This window comes from Puntigrus tetrazona, chromosome 8 (assembly GCF_018831695.1).
Source record: "Puntigrus tetrazona isolate hp1 chromosome 8, ASM1883169v1, whole genome shotgun sequence".
Lineage (NCBI taxonomy): Eukaryota > Metazoa > Chordata > Actinopteri > Cypriniformes > Cyprinidae > Puntigrus > Puntigrus tetrazona.
In genome coordinates, this window is record NC_056706.1 from 17,084,853 (window position 1) to 17,102,382 (window position 17,530).

Genomic DNA, 17,530 nt, shown 5'->3' on the forward strand with positions numbered 1-17,530 from the left:
TATCCTTATATAGAAGGTCAACAAACAGATTAACCTTGACCCCGGACATTTCACTGAGCCTTAAGTTATATCAGTGTTGACATTGTCAGATTCTATATTAGTGATATCAAGTAATCTGTGCTGAGTCTACCTCCAGATTCACTACTTAAAGTTATAGTATCAAAGAATATGTTAACAACACCTTGATCTCATGACAGTAACTATGGTATATTTTTTAAACTCATTAACAATATTTCAATATACATTACCAGTGTTTCCCATACACTGATTAATTAGTGACGGTCAAGCAGAACTTCATTGAAACACGAGCACGTGTTTCATTTGAATGTGTTTGAAACTCTTCTGAATACAGTAGGTTTCCTTCAAAGTATTTTTTTATTCTATATGATGAAGCAGTATTCTTGAGCACAGCACTGCCTTCTGTACAGTCATTACCGGGGAAAGCACTGTTTCACTGTTTCCTGCTGCCAGCTTCATCCTATAATTCAGCCTTTTCATCCGCTCAAACGGCGAAAAGCGGAAAAATTGACTATTCCGGCTTTCCAAACACCTCAGTCTCGCCAAACATTTCACCTACAGCCAAGAGGAAAGAGAAAACTAAAAGAAGCTGTAATTTTCCCGATGGGAAGGCTGTCTCCGTACCTGGATCAAGTCTCAGCCCACCAGGCCGGATCAGAAGGTCTTCTGCTAGCCTCAGCAGAGCCCGGACCCAAACACTCAGCAGCTCCCCTCCAGCCCCCATAAGCTACCAGCCTAGCCCGGACCCACCCAGTTCGTTAGACCAGACGAATCCACACCAGGTGCACTTTGCCCAATTTTCTCTCCCCTATGCCTGGCCACCAGCCCCTCCTAATCCATCGTTCGGTACAAACAACCATCAAGCTCCTCCCATTGCTCCTCCCAACATTTCTGTCTTCACAGCCTAGCCAGCCAAAGGAGCCAGCATAGGCAAAGAGCCTTCTCCACTCACAAACCTCGCTGTAGCGCCCCTATCCCTCCTTTCCTGCTACTAGTCTGAATCCAGGTTCAAGACCTCCCCACCATTTTCACAAGCCTCCCCTCCCCACCCCTATTTTTGCCCTCTGCTGGAGCTGCTATGAGCTCCAACCCACCCAAACTAGTAGCTTCCATACTTTACCTTCCCCCCACCTCTTCCCTTACCTGCCCCCTTCACCCTATCCACTCCTAACCCCCTCCCTATACCCTCAAATGCCATTGCGCTGGATCCCACTCCCATTTCCATTCCCATCAGTACCGGACATCAACCTTTTTCCCTCCTCTCTCCTATTTCCCAGTACCTGCAGACCTCCGAGTTGATTGTGGTGAGTTTTCCCTCACTCTAAAAACCACCGCTAATTATCCGTCATGCATTTTATCCCTTTCTGAATTTGGCATTGCATTCAATACTTCCAAGTCTTCCAAGCCTCTTTCCCCCAAGAAAAAATTGACAGAACCATCCTAGTAGTTTCAAGCCTCCTAGCTAACCCCCAGTGTTCCAAGCGCGAATTACTATCCGTACTTGGACACTTAAACTTTGTATTACGTATAATCCGCCCTTTTATCTCCCACCTCCTCACCCTAGCTTCATAAGTCCACAACCTCAAGACCAATTAGTTCTAACCGATCCCTGCCTCTAAGGCAGTGGTTCCCAACCGGTGTGCCGCGGCACTAAGGGGTGCCGTGAGATCTTTTGAGGGTGCCGCCAAAATTTCGGAGAAAAAATTGCACTAACGTCATTCTCTCTTGGCAGGAGAGGGGAGGGAGGAGGGGACTACCGAGATAGCGGAGAGTAGAGACCTGCAATCCCGCTGGAGTACCGCTGGTCTCATGAGAACCGACGCAACCCAGTGCGGCGCGGGACGAGGTTTGATATGTGAACGCTGGTGCGGCGGTAAGGTCCTCGTGTGTGCGGGTTGCGGGAGAATAAAATTATTTATGGACTCCCGCAAAATGGAAATATCTTAAAATTAAATAGTTAAAAAGAAATAAAATATTATTTATCTGCTGCACGAAAGCAACACGAACAACTCAAAATAACGTAAATTCTCACGTGGTTCTTGCGAGGAACAAAGACCATAGACCCACACCGAGGCAAAATGTCTGAAGAGCATGACACAGGTGGAGCGCTTAGTGCTACAGATATTAGTTCATTATTAAAGAAAGGAACATACAGAACTACAAAGCCAAACAAAGGGAAATCCGATATTTGGAAATTTCGTTTTTCTATAGTATGTGACGGTATGGAAAGCACCTTCCCTTTGCGAGCTGCGACAAATGCAGCAAAATACTCGCATACAGCAGCCACAAGTCTGGAAGTTCAGGTCTGAAGCGTCATGTGTGCACAGTTTTAATGTTTACATGCGGGCGGGAGCGGGACAAAACTTGAATATTGCGGGCGGGAGCAGGAAAAAAAATCTATATTGTTGCGGGAGCGGGACTGAAAAATCTGTCCCGCGCAGGTCTCTAGCGGAGAGTCCTTCTCCACCCCACCCGTTCCTCAGTGAGCGTTGTGGTTTGACGCGTATAACACACGTACAGGACAGGGCGCATTCTCAACAATAAGTCCTGATATCAATAGTTTGTGTTCCAAGCATCAATCACAAGTTTCACACTGAGTATACATGCATGGTGCACTGTGGTCTATTTGTGTGTTTGTCTTGTATCATAGTGTAACACTGTAACTACTTGAATACATTGTGCAACTACAGTAAAACTTGTCACAATTACATATTTGTATCGTAATACAATTTTTTTTATTAAGGCAGAATCAGTGTAAACAGTATTCTCATATCATCTAGGACTAGGTATAAGGTGTTGTTGCATGCAAACTCTCGAAATGAAACAAATAAATAAATAATAAGAAAAAAGCTACAGAGATTTTAAATATCTATTTCCTTATAAGGGTGCCGGGAACTTTTTAAAGGCTTTCCAAGGGTGCCTCAAACAAGAAAAGGTTGGGAACCACTGCTCTAAGGTCTTCACTTATGGATCTTTTTTTTAATAAGTGGAACGTCCAGTCTTTTATCTTCAGGAACCTAATCGCCTCCCTATCTATATCCAAGTATGTTTCTTTGGGGGCCTCTAGCATTGCCATTTACTGTGATAATGAAGCTACAGTTCACTGCATCAACAAACACAGTTCCCATTCACCCGCTCTTCACATGCCCTTGCTAAGATGTCTTATTTAGATCTCAGCTCGCAACCAATTCATTATATTCACCAAACATATTCCAGGTAAGAAAAATCAGATTGCTGATTCCCTCTCTCACTTCTCCTATAGAAATTCAGGACATTGACTCCAGAAGCGAATCCTATCCAACCCACAGTTCCTCCCTATTCACATCTAATATTCCAGTGAACAATCCTTAAAGGTCCCTCCTCAAAGACTCCCTTGAATTTTAATTCTCCAAGCAGTTTCTCCCAGGACCCTGCAATCTTTCCTGATCGCTTGGAAATGCTCACTACTTATTTACTACTTCTTTCATTTCCTTCCTTAACACCTAAAAAAAACTGCTATTTAAGCGATATTAAATTTTTCCATGAACTCATTTATGACAAAATAACCCCAAATAACCAACACTCAGATTTCACTTTTAATCAAGGGCATTCAAAGAATGCACTTATCTCACTCCGACACAAGGCAGCCCATCACCCTAGAAATTCTAACAAAATGCATATAGAGGCTACTCTTCCATCCATATTGCCCGCACTCTTGATGCAATGTTGATTCTGGCTTTTTTCAGATTCTTCAGATGTTGAGAATTTACATTCAACTCCAGCTTTGACCTAAATATTCACCCAACCATTTCCTATCTTTTAATCATAGACAATGAAACCCTATTATTTTTCATTAAATAAAGTAAAACTGACTAGTCCAAAAAAGGGCATTTTATACACATTTTTTAACTCCAAACACCTATTTTTCCCTTCCAAATGCCTTTTAGCTTTGCCCCATTTCACAATTCTGATTTCAAAATCATCTCAAATCAGTCCTGTTCTACTCGAAATCTCAAAACAAAACTGTTCTACACATTCTTTCAGAACAAGTGCAGCCACCACTGCAGCAGAGAAGGTTTCTCCCAACAGCAAATTCAAACCCTTGGCTGCTGGTCTTCCAACACGTACAAAAGATATATTTGTTCAGACCAATCCTTTACCAAAAAAGCCCTCCAGACAATTATCAGTCCCACAGTGGACTGCTCAAGCAGGAGTACTGCACCGATCCGTCTTCTAGTTATCCAATACCACTCTAACAGTAGACCTTTTGGGGGCACTTATGCATGTTTTTGGCTGCTGTCATAATTTGCTTTTTGGGGGCGCTCTGGGATTGGGCCAGACGCCAAGCTCTGTCTGCTTTCTGTGGTCAAGAGGGAAAAAAACCTGGGCTCACGAATCCGTCGAGCTCTAAGCCCTCTCACTAGACAGCATGCCAAACACGTTTACTTTTATTATGATTACTTATATGTAAGTGCAAACCTGTGAAATATTAACTACCTGGTCTCATGGGTGCATAGTGCACTTTTTAGCGAGACACGAAATATGTACCAACAAGTACACATCACTTTAATTTCAAAAGAAATGAACCCTTTTCACACAAGTTTGTCAGTTCTAAATATTTATATAAAGCATAACACTCAGCAATTAAAATGTTACGTTTCTTTTTTTCTGGATAAAAGAAAGTTATTTACACCCTGATAAAATGACTTCAATCCCCAGTACATTTAAATTTTCTATAAAGCTAGATATGAATGGTATGAGTACTACAAAATCAAAATCAATAAGCAATTTTCTTAATCTCTGAGTACAAAAACATCCTTATAAATTGTTTATGGTAAGCGAAGAGTTTCTAAAAAAAAAACAACTGACAGCACCATTTTCCCTGTATGTCCTATGGTGGATTAAGTTACCAGTCCATTCAATATTTAGGGCTCTTGACTGACGATCTTTCTAATTGAAATGACAAGGCTTTGCAAAATTCACCGTATCAAGATACGTGGATAAATCTGCAGGTGCTAAACCTGGATGAGTGATCAGGAGTGATGGGTTTTCCTGAGTTTAGCTGATACACTTTACCTAAAACACATAAACACAGAGACATATAAAGTATATATATATATATATATATATATATATATATATATATATATATATATATGTGTGTGTAGTGTGTACTCTTATAAAGAAACATAAATACGGATGCAGTATAGCTCAAAAAAAGCATGCAGACTTAAAAAAAAAAAGGAAAATGAGAAAAAGTGGAAGGAGGTCTTACATTTCAAGTAATGCAAGCAGTATATGATGAGACACACTAAAAGAGAAATTGAACAGGCTCCTTTCTACTTACTGATATTGAAATTTAATTTGAAATACCACTTGCACCTCTGACATCAGATCATACCTATGGGCATCTGTAAAAGAGCATGCAGCATGCATTCAACGGCTTGATGGCTAAATTATCACATTTATCCTATAGACATATTCTGTCTCTTTCACTGCTACTGTTGAACAAGGAGCTGTACCTGTATGAAGCACAGTGACCTGTGTGAAAAGGTGGAAATCTCTTAACATTTAACCACAACCAGTCAGTTTGATTCAGTTTAAAAGACGTCACCTCTGCTGACCCTGCACGTTACACTGAGACATAATGACTCTCCAGTTCTCTGCTTTCATGGGATCTTAAGGTGAATTGTTTTCTGAAATGGTTGAGAAATTGCCAGATACACCCCAGCAACCTCGACACAGAAGGTTAATGGAAGTATGAGATTATAATAATGGGCATTGTGCCATGGTATTTAAATGCATTTTCAAAATAAATAAATAAATAAAATTCTATTTAGTTCATCTAAAAAATGTAAAAACTATCAATAAGCAAATTTCTTAATCTCTGGGTATAAAAATGTCCATATAATTACTGTATGGCCAGCAGAGCGTTGAGAAAAAAAAGAAAAAACCACACCATTTCCGTTGTATGCCCTAGCTGGATTAAGTTACTAGCACAGAAAATACAGTGCTTTGCCAAATTCACTCCAGCAACCATGACATGAAGATTACAGTTTTCTCACTGCTTACACACAAAATCTTTACTCGTCACACACTCTAACACCAGAACCACACACCAAATCTGCAAAATCATGCACTAATTGTTCTCAGTTTTCAATTTGGTAAATCATTTGCTGCAAAACAGAACTCTATGTTACACTAATTTAACAGAAAATCATATTCTGGCAAAGGTGTTTGCAAATGTTTTCTTTTGAAATGTGTTTGAGATATTTTGAATGCACTGCTTCATTTTGCAAGATATTTGTTGCATTTTGCATTTTGGGTGTCCAATCTGTAATCTTGGATCTGTAACGTTTTGAAAAAACAAAAATTTAAAATAAATGGGTTTTCACTGAACAGTCAGTAGGAAGAACAAAATTATTGTAATGGTCGTTGTGCAGTAATATAATAATGCATAAAAAATATGCGTTAAAAATAGAAATTATTAGCTAATATACTGACATGAAAAGACCTTTAAATTATACTCTAAAGATCATTTTGAAGGTACAGGTATAGTGGGGTGGGATATATAAAATGCAAAAATATACAAAAATATAGATTTTTAATTACAAAAATGCTATTGTTGCAATTGCTATGTAATGAATCCTGTATATATCCATCATAAAGCTACTTAACTGCAGTGTAGAAGATAAAATGACATCTTCTATCATAAACGGTATTAAATGTTCAGTGACTTTCATCTTACCCCACACTCCTTCACAGTTAAACCTGAAGCACCACGCTGTAGTAATCAGATTCTGTGAACAGTACTTTATTTTAAAATTGTCAAATATATAATACTGGGAGGAAAATGTGTTTATTTCTCATTATATTGGGATTGTCCCCTTAAGTATCTGCAGTGGTTATAGCCCTATTTGATATCAATTTGATATCACACTCTATATCAATTTCTATAATGTGTCAAGCGATTTGACAAATATGGAAAGTATAAAATTACTTTTACAGGGGGGAAAAATACAATAAATTACTTTTTATAAGACGTAATATATAAAGGGTTTATACTGAAAACACTCATCAATAATAATATTCAGAGCTTTTGTCAAAAATGCTATAAAAAATGTATTATCTTCAGACATAGCCAAATTGAAAATTAAGGTTTTGTCATTTTTATGCTTTGGTCTACAATTACTACTTTGGCATTCCATGATAAAAAAATCAATTTATCCCAAAGGCCACAGTGTCTGCACCACCCTCAGGTAATCAAAGGTTTAATAGAACGAAGAAGGCACTTCTCCACATAATCTGATTTAAATAAACACTGTGTTTGTTAGATAACATCGATGTGTGTCAAACCCACATTATTCCAGTGTTCCAGTTCTGTCTGTTCCAGCACTCACTCATTCTGAAACAACCATTAGGAAACTGTAGATGCGTCTGCTTCTGGAGAGCAGCAGCGGAGAAGCACTATAACAAGCCTCAGATGAGCTCATTAGGACTGTGTGCCCATGCTGTATCCTAACAACCATGTCTTGAGCAGCCTCTGCCTGTTTCCTATATAGGAGGGTGTCTTCTAGCCTCGAGGGTCAAGCAAGACCTCTCCTGCTACAGGAGTATGGGAAGCAGCATGAAACGAATGATGATACGTGCGTGGAACACCCCTGACGACTTCCCGGCCAGTGTTTTAGGGTGATTTTTCCCCACGGCTAAAGCAACTTGATCTATTCATAAAAACAATTTTTTTGTACAGTACGTTCAATTATCAAGGCCAAATGCAGCGTTTGTTCATCCAGAAAGACAGTGTTTAAAGTTCATCCATATTAAAACCATGAGGACATGATGATGAATGCATCCTAAGGTAATTAGCTACATGCCATTAACATGAAACAGATGTGACACATTAATCAAGTATTTAGTGGACACGTATGTATGAAGCATTTTTCTTCTGTGTCAAGTTTGTTAGTTAAAGGTCATATTCAAATATGTGCATCGGTGCATTCCCTAACAGTGGAATAAATGCAGTTTTCACTACCTGAGGGTGAGTAATAAAATTAACTTAATTTTTAAGTTAACAAAGACTTTGTTTCAAAACCAGTAGGCTTATTTTTGCATGTTAAGCATTTTTGCGCTTCTGTTTACCATATTTGATGTATCTGTGTTGAACAGTGTTCATGTGAAGAAAATCTTAAAAATGTTGCAAATGTTTATTAATTGCAGCTCAATAAAACTGTTTAATATATTACCATAACAATGTCTGTGTATTTTCGGATGTTTGAAAATGTGGATTACATACAGTAGAGGAATAAGAGAATATTATGAATAAAAATGAATAAAGTCTTTTGGGTTTGGAATGACATGAGAGTGAATAAATGATGATAATTTTGTGTGTGTGTGAACTAACCCAATAAAGATTAAGGAATAGTTACTTAAAATACGCATTAAAAATGGATCCTCAAAGATTAATTAATGATTTTATAAAGGATTTTTTTGCATCGAATCTCTCGAAACACTAGCATTAGTTCAAAGTCAAATTCCACCGAAAGTTAAGTACAGTTGCATGATGGAAATCTTTACTCTCTTTAGAGATAGAACATAGCAGTTGAAAGTCCCAGTGCATATAGTAAATGCATGTTTAAATACTGCAAGACATTTGCAATTTTTGGAATTTGAGCCATTATAAACCAACCACCACTGTACTGTAGAATAATAATAAATTGTAAATTGCAAATGAGTTATTAGGGACAGGTTGATTGATTGATTGATTGATTGATTGGTGACAGTGATTGTAGTTTTATCCCATAGCGACTGCATCTGTCAAGTCAAAAAAAGGACATCATTAAAGTAGTCAATGGCTTGTATACAGTATTTCGAGTCATCTGAGGTCATAGCTTTTTTGTGAGAATCAATGACTGCAAATCTGTAATGATGTCGCTTAAATTTTTATTAAATGACAGATATTTTGCTATTAAATACTTTTAACAGTTATAGTTTTCATTGAAATAATAATCATACATTATTTTCTATTCAAAATGTCCTCCGATGTAACTTGAGAGCTGTTTGTCTTCGACCTGAACTGTGGAGAAGTTTCTTCCAGAAACACGCATCGTAGTTTTAAGTTAAACACGGTTGTAAAATGTCCGAACGACTCTTGAGCCGGGCCTGCACTTGCTGAAGCATGCACATTTTAGAGACAGCATTTATTTAAGTTTGCCCATGGTTATGATCCATAACATTAGTCATGGTCTCTGCCCTGTCCTTTAAATTAAACTAAATCACACAGCAGACAGCAAGGTAAACATAAAGCTAGAAATGTCATAAAAGATTTAGTCTGAGTCAAAAATGACTTATTAAAATGTTGTTTCCTATGAGTTGGATGTCATATTCAGAGGTATAAAGGTATGCGGTCTTACATAACACTGTGACTCTTGTTCATTTTAGTCCTTAAATTGCGATCTACTGTGAACTGTACAGTTATAACCAAATCACAGCGGTGACATTTCCAGGACACCAATTTTCTGAGATGCCTTTTGTGCAGCATTTCCAATGCCTATTCCACCATCTGCTACCAAATATATTTAGACCATAATGTGCCATATTAAAATCTGCCTTTTTTTCACAACAGGCTGTCTGAGTTCACTACATCTAAAGAAAGAGTATAAAATAACAGACTTTTATTTGCTTGCCTCCGTGGCTGTATTTTCAGTCCGTGCACTAAAACGCAATGGCAAATGTTGCTGTCAGAGCCCAGCATCTGGCAAGGAGATGAACGACATGGCCATCAGCCTCTGATATCTGTGGCCATGCCTCTAATTCTAGCTGAGCCTCGCGTCAACGTTTCTGATCAATGCAGCTAATCGTCAGATTAATACGGTTCATCACCTGTGCTTCTTTTTCTCAATGGTTTAAAATGTTCTTGTTTAAAGCTGCTGTAAAACACTGCCCCCTGTTCTGCAAGCCCCTAAAAACAGGCTCTGTTAAATAACAAAAGGGCAATGTGTGGTGTCTGCCTCTTTCTCCACGGAAATGTCAAGAAAATGCTCTCGGGGCCACACCTCTCCACGCAAGACGCCCCAAGGGAAGACCGTCTCCCATACACGTTTTCGGCCACTTTCGTTTTTGCACATAAAAGTACAGCATTTCTCACGCGCTTCATGCTTACTTTGATTCCTTCAGTGCAGGGCTGGTCTAAGGGATCGATTTCTGTAGCAGCGGCAGACCATTGGATTCATCCTATTTTACACATTCCACTCTCGCAGAGATGTAGAGAATATTACAGAAAATCAGCAGGTACAGAACGGCACAGAACACTGTTACGGTCTGTACACAGAACAGCACTCCATGAACATATGAACACCATCCCTCCTACTGACTGGATGTAAATGATTTAGCACAGATTATTCTGGGCAGCCAATGGACTCACTTTGCCAACTGTCTAAGATTAGGCGACTTGGTAGATTAGTCAAAGAAGGATATCAAGACACATAGACGCATTGATTGTCGTTACATGTAATCTACTAAAGGGTCCAAAATGTGAAATAACGCAAACTATTACGGTCCCTGAACATGTCTGTGGCCAATGTAGAGAGATAATTAACAAATTATTATTTTATTGAATAAATCAATATACAACAGACTTCATAATATGTTTTTTTCCCCCTGTGGAAAAGCTCTTGAAATAATGCCTTGGATCACATGAACTGCTCTTTACCTCTCTGTTTATTAAACAATGCTAAATATGTGCTCTGTTCATACACTAATTTACTCAATACCTCAGTCATCCTATTATGTGCAGCTGAATACAAGACGCTGTTAAATCATTTTTGCTGAACGTCAGGCTGAAAGACAGTGAACTGAATTGTACTGTAAAATACAATCAAGAATTGTGTTTTTTGAAGTATGAAGTATGAATTATATCATTTACAGTGAAAATATATACTGCATTCAGAAAGGTTATACATGTATAGTTTATTCTAAACCAATATTGAAATAGCTTTTAAAAAAAAAAAAAAAAAAAGTAGTCTTATAATCCAGTGAAAGTGAAATTCTATTTTATTGCATATTAATATTTATGCTTGTTTTCATGTACGTTGGGGTGTTTAAGTTACATTTTTATTTACAGTTACATTTTGGTCTTCATTACGCTATTTTAATGAAGTTATTGTATAATACTGTGTATTTTAAAATGCAAACAGATTTTTGTAGTGGGTTGGAATATAAACATGGCATGCTATATGTGGCTGTGAATACACAAGCACCAAATGCCAAGCAAAGAGCGTCCGAGTTTCTAGCAACCACAGCTGTTTTTCCCCGTAAATCTGACATTAGTGCATTCGCTCAGTCTAGCCTACTTCACTTACATTAATCACAAAAAACAATCACATTTTTATTCATTGCAACCAAAAGTTACGCTATACTAAGTTATTTTTGCCCACAGAGATGCATGGCAAACACCTGCTATTAAATATCATCAATCTCTCTGATCATTTGAAGCAAGCATTGTTTGTTTCACAGGAAAATCATCTGAATAGGGTTAGGTTTAAAACATGCGCCTCACCTTCAAGCCATAGGATATTAGGAACGAGCTCTGTTCTTCTGTCCGTTTATATCCACAACTTCTTGACGTTTAGCATCTTTCCCCCGCACAGTCCGAAACTGTCCATACTCGTTTGTGCCAGAGCGTTCAGTGTTCACGACGCTAAAGAATTTCACTGGACTGAAACAAACGGGAGCGTTATACTGGCCAAAGGGCGTTCGCTTTTTAGCCTTACATCTAACTTTGCAGGGCAGTTTTAGATAGTTAGCTGAAGTGCGTGCTGTCAGCGGAGGACCGTGAACGCTCTGATCCGGCGGTAAGCGCGCGCGCGTGGCAGGTAGGAGGCGGAGTCCACTGATCTCCACACGAGCGCGTGTCGAAAACGCCCGGAGGATCCGGTCACAGGCGAACGCAAAGTACAGTCCAAACCCGGTTCCGGAGGTAAGAAAGAAAACGTCAAATTATTCGAACGCCAAAATTGCACGAATGTCATTGAGAAAAAAAGAGAAAAAAATCTAACCACGCTTTCTATTCCCCTTTAGAAATAAAGCTAAAATGTAGGTTACCGTTCGAGAAGCCTACTAATATAGAAACAAGGTAAATAAGGTACACATGATTGCTTACTAACTGGTAATCATTAACTCATTTATAGCACTATTAATAATTATGTTATTAATCTTTAGTAACAATTTAAACTATACTACATATGAACTGATGTTTCGTATGAACTTATTTTCGCATCGGTCCTCGAAAACACACTTAAACACACCTTTAATTTCAAGCTGATTGCTAATATATATATATATATATATATATATATATATATATATATATATATATATATATATATATATATATATAGTATAAGCAAAACTTAAAAGTGCAAGTGTCTGAAAACGATGCTGTTATCGTCTGAGTGTAAAAGCTCAGCTAAATGTGCATATAGTGCTTTTTTACAAAGTGACATAACAATCAGTTTCTGAAAAATTACCTGACCACATTAGGCAATAGTTCAGACTTAATTAATTAAAAATAGGCAAAACACTAAGTTCAAACAGCAATAGAGGCTATTTACAATAAATTATAAATAACAATTCTATTTACACGTGAAAATAGCAGTATTGTTAGTTATATGTTATTTACTACTTATTTATTTATGCTATTTATTTAAATAACCTATAGATTTTATTTACCCTTTGTTTAAATAGTAGAGTTTTCTGTTATTTATAATTGCCTACTTATTGCAACTAGTGGCAAGTATCTGCACCTCAGTATTGCAGTACATTATAAAACAGTACTATATAATAATAACTTACTAAGTGCGCAATTTAATTCAAATTATTGAACGGATGCTACCTAATACTTTATTTTCAACTTTTTGATTAGGCTATTTTATTTATTTATTTTTTAAATAAATGCTTTTACTGATGTGATGTGATTTGATGCGTATGACACATGATTCACCTTCTGCACCACTGACGACTGACGGCCATCTTTTTAATATTGACTATCCCAGTCACACGTCGCTGGATGGAGTTAGCATAAATCGTCTCCACCTCAAAGGCAAGCTATTTGCACTTAATAGACAGTCCGTTAAAGACACATCAGGGATCCCAGTGATCAACTGCATATTAACAGTACACGAAGCGTACAGTCTCTGATTTTATTCAAATAAATAAAGCCTCACTCTGAAGCGGAAAAGATTCACTATGAGTATCACTGCAGATTATTGAAATGAAATGCTAAATTATTTTATTGCCATCATCATTCTTTTTGCAAAACTGCCTACCTTCAGAACAATTTCCTCCCCTTGACCCACATAATTGCTTCGCCTTAAGGGCATGTGAATCAGTTCTCGCAGTCAGCAGTACACCCCCATGTGACGTGTCAATACCTTCCATAACATGCACACAAAAAAATTGTGATTCATCATATTGTGGTCTAGCTATCAACAGACTGGGGGAGGTACAATACCTTGAGGGGGGTGTTGGAGACATCGCAATAACACAGCCCCGTGCATCCTTTGACAAAAGTGAAAGTGCTTATATCACATCTAGGGAGCACGCTTTACATTCAAGGAATGTGGTATTGTGTAGGGTGATTGCTGAATACATTTTGATTGTATTCATCCACAGCATGTCCGGAATGCAATCAGGGCTCATGCCGCGTTCCCATCCATCATGCAAAATTCATAGTATTCACATATTGTGTGTCCAGGGCATATAAAGCTTCCCCAGAAGCAGGCTATGGATCACTGAAACGTTACTTTGTTCTTTCTATATCTGATAACCCTTTATGAAAATAAAATACTATTCAGTATCACATACCGTCAGAGGATAAGATTTAATTACAGTCATTTTTACTGTAAATCGGCTGCTTAATTGTCTTTAATATAACAGATAACAGAAAAAAAGTCTTTTTTTTTCTGTTATCGCTCTTAGATAATGTTTCTAAATGGTTAGTTGGAAAGCAGCATTCTTTGTGAAGCTGTTTTGGAAAAGTATATATTTTGAGTATATAACCGATCGAAAAAAAAAATCCTAGAAAGCTACTTATTTTAAAGAAGACTGATACATATACCAAAAGCACAAAGACATTTCTGATTTATTCATTAAGCCAGCTGAGAACACAACACTATAATAAGATTCACAGCATGACACCAGTGATATTCAAGTCACAAAACACAAGCTTCAGGGTCAAACCCTTCTACTCTAGTAGCAGTTTGCTGTAGCTGGAATATTGGCTTGAGTGGACATCCTTTCACCGTTTCCTCTTCGTCTAGCACTCTGAAATCTCCAGAGTGCAGTTTTGTGTGGAGAAAAATAGCTTCAAAATTAACCTTGTATCGTGTAAAATTAAAAGATGAATGAGACTCCTGTCAGATGTTAAAACTGTTCAAGGTTGTACAGCATCAAGAGAGGAAAACAAGTTCATGGTAATTTTGGATGAGTCAATGTCATTTAATGTGCCACTCTAATTTAGAGACTGTTAATGCTTCTCACGGGACACCGTGTTCTGCCTCTTCACATCTGGACTTGTCCTCGCGTAGGACTGTCCTAAGGAGGTTAAAAGAGATGTAACATGTTATAAACGCTATATAAATAAAAGTGATCGTTTGATTGACCGTCACATAAAGAACACATGCAGCATAAACATGCACACTTCACAAGACCTCACAACTAGATTGGACCGAGTATGCAAGGTTTGTGCAATTAAATGTTCATTAGTCAACCTAAGATTTGTTCAAATTATATAAATGTGTATTTGCTGATCGCTGACGGCAAACGAGAAAGTATTGTTTGTCTTTATTACTTATTAAAGCAATCATTGCCTACTTTTTGCATACATTTTAATTTGTTTGTTTAATAGTGCCATCCGATTTTTATCCGTATTCGAACTGAACAAGGACAGTGGACAACAAGAGGAAAATGTGAGCACAGTGTGCTGCTGCTCTCAGCGCCCACAAAATAAAAGCCCCGTCTGGAACACAATGCCCTGCCTTTAATGTTGAAATGGTGAGCGTGATTTCACCAACTACACAATGTACCTTGTTTAGCATTCTTCTAATTACATTCTTGTTGATACTGGAACAACATTCCAATCAACCAGTCAGATCTGAGCTTATGATCAGAGTTAGGTGTTTCTACAACCTTGGTAATCAGCTGTCATTTCCCACTGATTTTAGGAATACATTTTGGGTAGGGTTAGGGGTAGGGATTGGGATAAGTGCATATTTTTGGTGAGTGATGTTGAACCAGGATCAACAAAAATGTGTCACGTCTTACTTGGCAAAATCACGGTAACCACAATGAAATATGGTTGAAATAAGGTCAGTTGTTTTAACGTTCTTTTAGCGTTGATACAATGTTTAATGCTGAACGGTTGAAAACCAACAGATGCATGACTAATCTTCAACAATAATAAATGATTGAGAAAAGATGAACAAAAACACTTTTACAAGATCCGTGTGTTGAATCAATTTCATGTTTTCAACAGCAAACAAAATAAACTTCTGTCTTATAAATTATTATTATTAAATTAAGATCAATATTATATATTAGCATTTTACAATATTTGGATCATGAAACCAACTTTAAAATCTAAAGGTATGTGTTAAAATATCATCATGAACAACGTACAGTATGTAACAATAAAACTTAAAAACATAAAAATAAATACATTTTGCTGCATTACCATGTTGAAACAATTCCTATTGGTTGTTTTACCTTATTGTTTTGATCATGATTGGTTAATCTGACTGTCATCTACAAAATTGGCCAATGACTCTGTTTGCGCCTTTCTAAATGTGTGAAAATCTGACCGTTATTAGTCTTTCTGAGTGAAGCTGTTGACTGCAGCTGTTTGCCCGGTTGGCCCCAAATTATTTTTTATTTGCCTGTTGAATTTTAGTTAAAGAGGGAGAATTTGAGTCAGAGAACAAATGTTAACAAAGAACAATAACTGAAACGTGAACACTGGACAGGTGTGATCTGCAGGTCTCATAAATATAGTAAATTCAGGTAATTCTATATTATAGCAAAGTATAATGTAACTAGAGTTTACAAATGGGTAATTGACATGTGAAGATAAATACCTTTGTGTGTGTGTGATTTTGTTATGCTGTATCACAGATGCTAGGCTGATGTTACAAGTTATGCTGATGATAAGCGGGCAACTTGTTGGTAAATTTTTGCGACTTTACAATATTGTTTGGGCACTTTCCCATTGAAAATGGGTAACAAATTTTATCTGGATATTTTAGACCAGTCGTAGGCCCAGTGTATCATCACGCCATGCTTATCTGATGTTGCTAATATTTGTCTGTTTAGAGATTTCTCACATTTTTCAGTGTTTTTTTTATATATATATATATATATATATATATATATATATATATATATATATATATATATATATATATATATATATATGCATTTAATATAATTATATAATCTTCTGTTCATGTTTGCTGAATATCATATAATTGCATATATATTTAAATTAATTAAGATTGTGACACTTTGAGAAGTGATTGGTATGAGTAGCACTAGAGTTACTTAGGCTCCTGTAGTATATTAATGTCAATACATTTTAATTGAATCTTTACTTGACAAGTTTTTATTTACTTATTTTTATTTTAAGTAATATACAAATATGATTTAACCTTTGGTGTAACATTTTATTATAATCATTATTTATTATTATTATTTTCTTCTTTTGTTCTTCATCTGTATGTAAACACTGTGCAGTGTTCAAACTGTATTTACAATGTTAAGGTCGCTTACAAATATATTATTATATAACTATTTTTATCAGGAATAAAACTGATAAAACTTTTGCAGAGTTGTAGCTGAATAGTTAGGACTACTACGCTACTAAAATTTTATGTTGGTCATTATGGTGGTACTTAGAGAGCCAAATATTTTCTAAATAGGTGGTACTTGATATAAAAGGTTTGAGAACTGCTGGTTTAAAGTAGCAATAGTGTTTTTTTAAGGACTTTTCAGTAAACAGTGTTTTCTTTCCTCTTGCACAGTCATCAAGGATCCAGCTATTCACTATTTGGTAAAGTATAATTAATCTGCTACACTGCACTGTCACTTAGTAGAGATTCATTGAACTTTAATTTAAATTTACTTGGTTTTAAAAATTACTTTTATTTTACTTGTTTTGGGGCCCTGAAAAAACTGCTTGTGAATAATTTGTTAATATTGTACACTATAATCTGAATACATGAATAATGAATAGAGTTGTGTGTATATGCACAAGGCTGTTGGTTTCAACATTTTATCAGAATTTGAAGAAACATTTATAATAAAATGCATTTCATTCAAGGCAGGGATTTTCCTGAGTAAATTATTTCAAGGTGACTGTCAAATTTAGTGCCGCCTCTGGCTATCGACAAAGCTCAAACAGGTAGTCACATGCTCCTGTACCCCTTTACCGCAGACACAGTTTCTGCTGTAATTGGAATTTTATGTGTGAACAGTGTTGATCTAA

General features: G+C 36.8%; 1 protein-coding gene across 3 annotated transcripts in view; it reads right to left on the reverse strand.

The window, feature by feature from the left end:
• LOC122350945 (D(2)-like dopamine receptor) overlaps positions 1–11,943 on the reverse strand; it is a 50,329-nt gene extending 38,386 nt beyond the window's left edge. The window contains exon 1 of one of the 3 annotated variants that reach the window (XM_043247728.1): positions 11,552–11,943. The gene's annotated coding sequence lies outside the window, so the exon portion shown is untranslated. The remainder of the gene's footprint in view (positions 1–11,551) is intronic. The other 2 variants (XM_043247729.1, XM_043247727.1) reach the window with 2 other exon arrangements.
• Between the last annotated feature and the right edge of the window lie 5,587 nt (positions 11,944–17,530).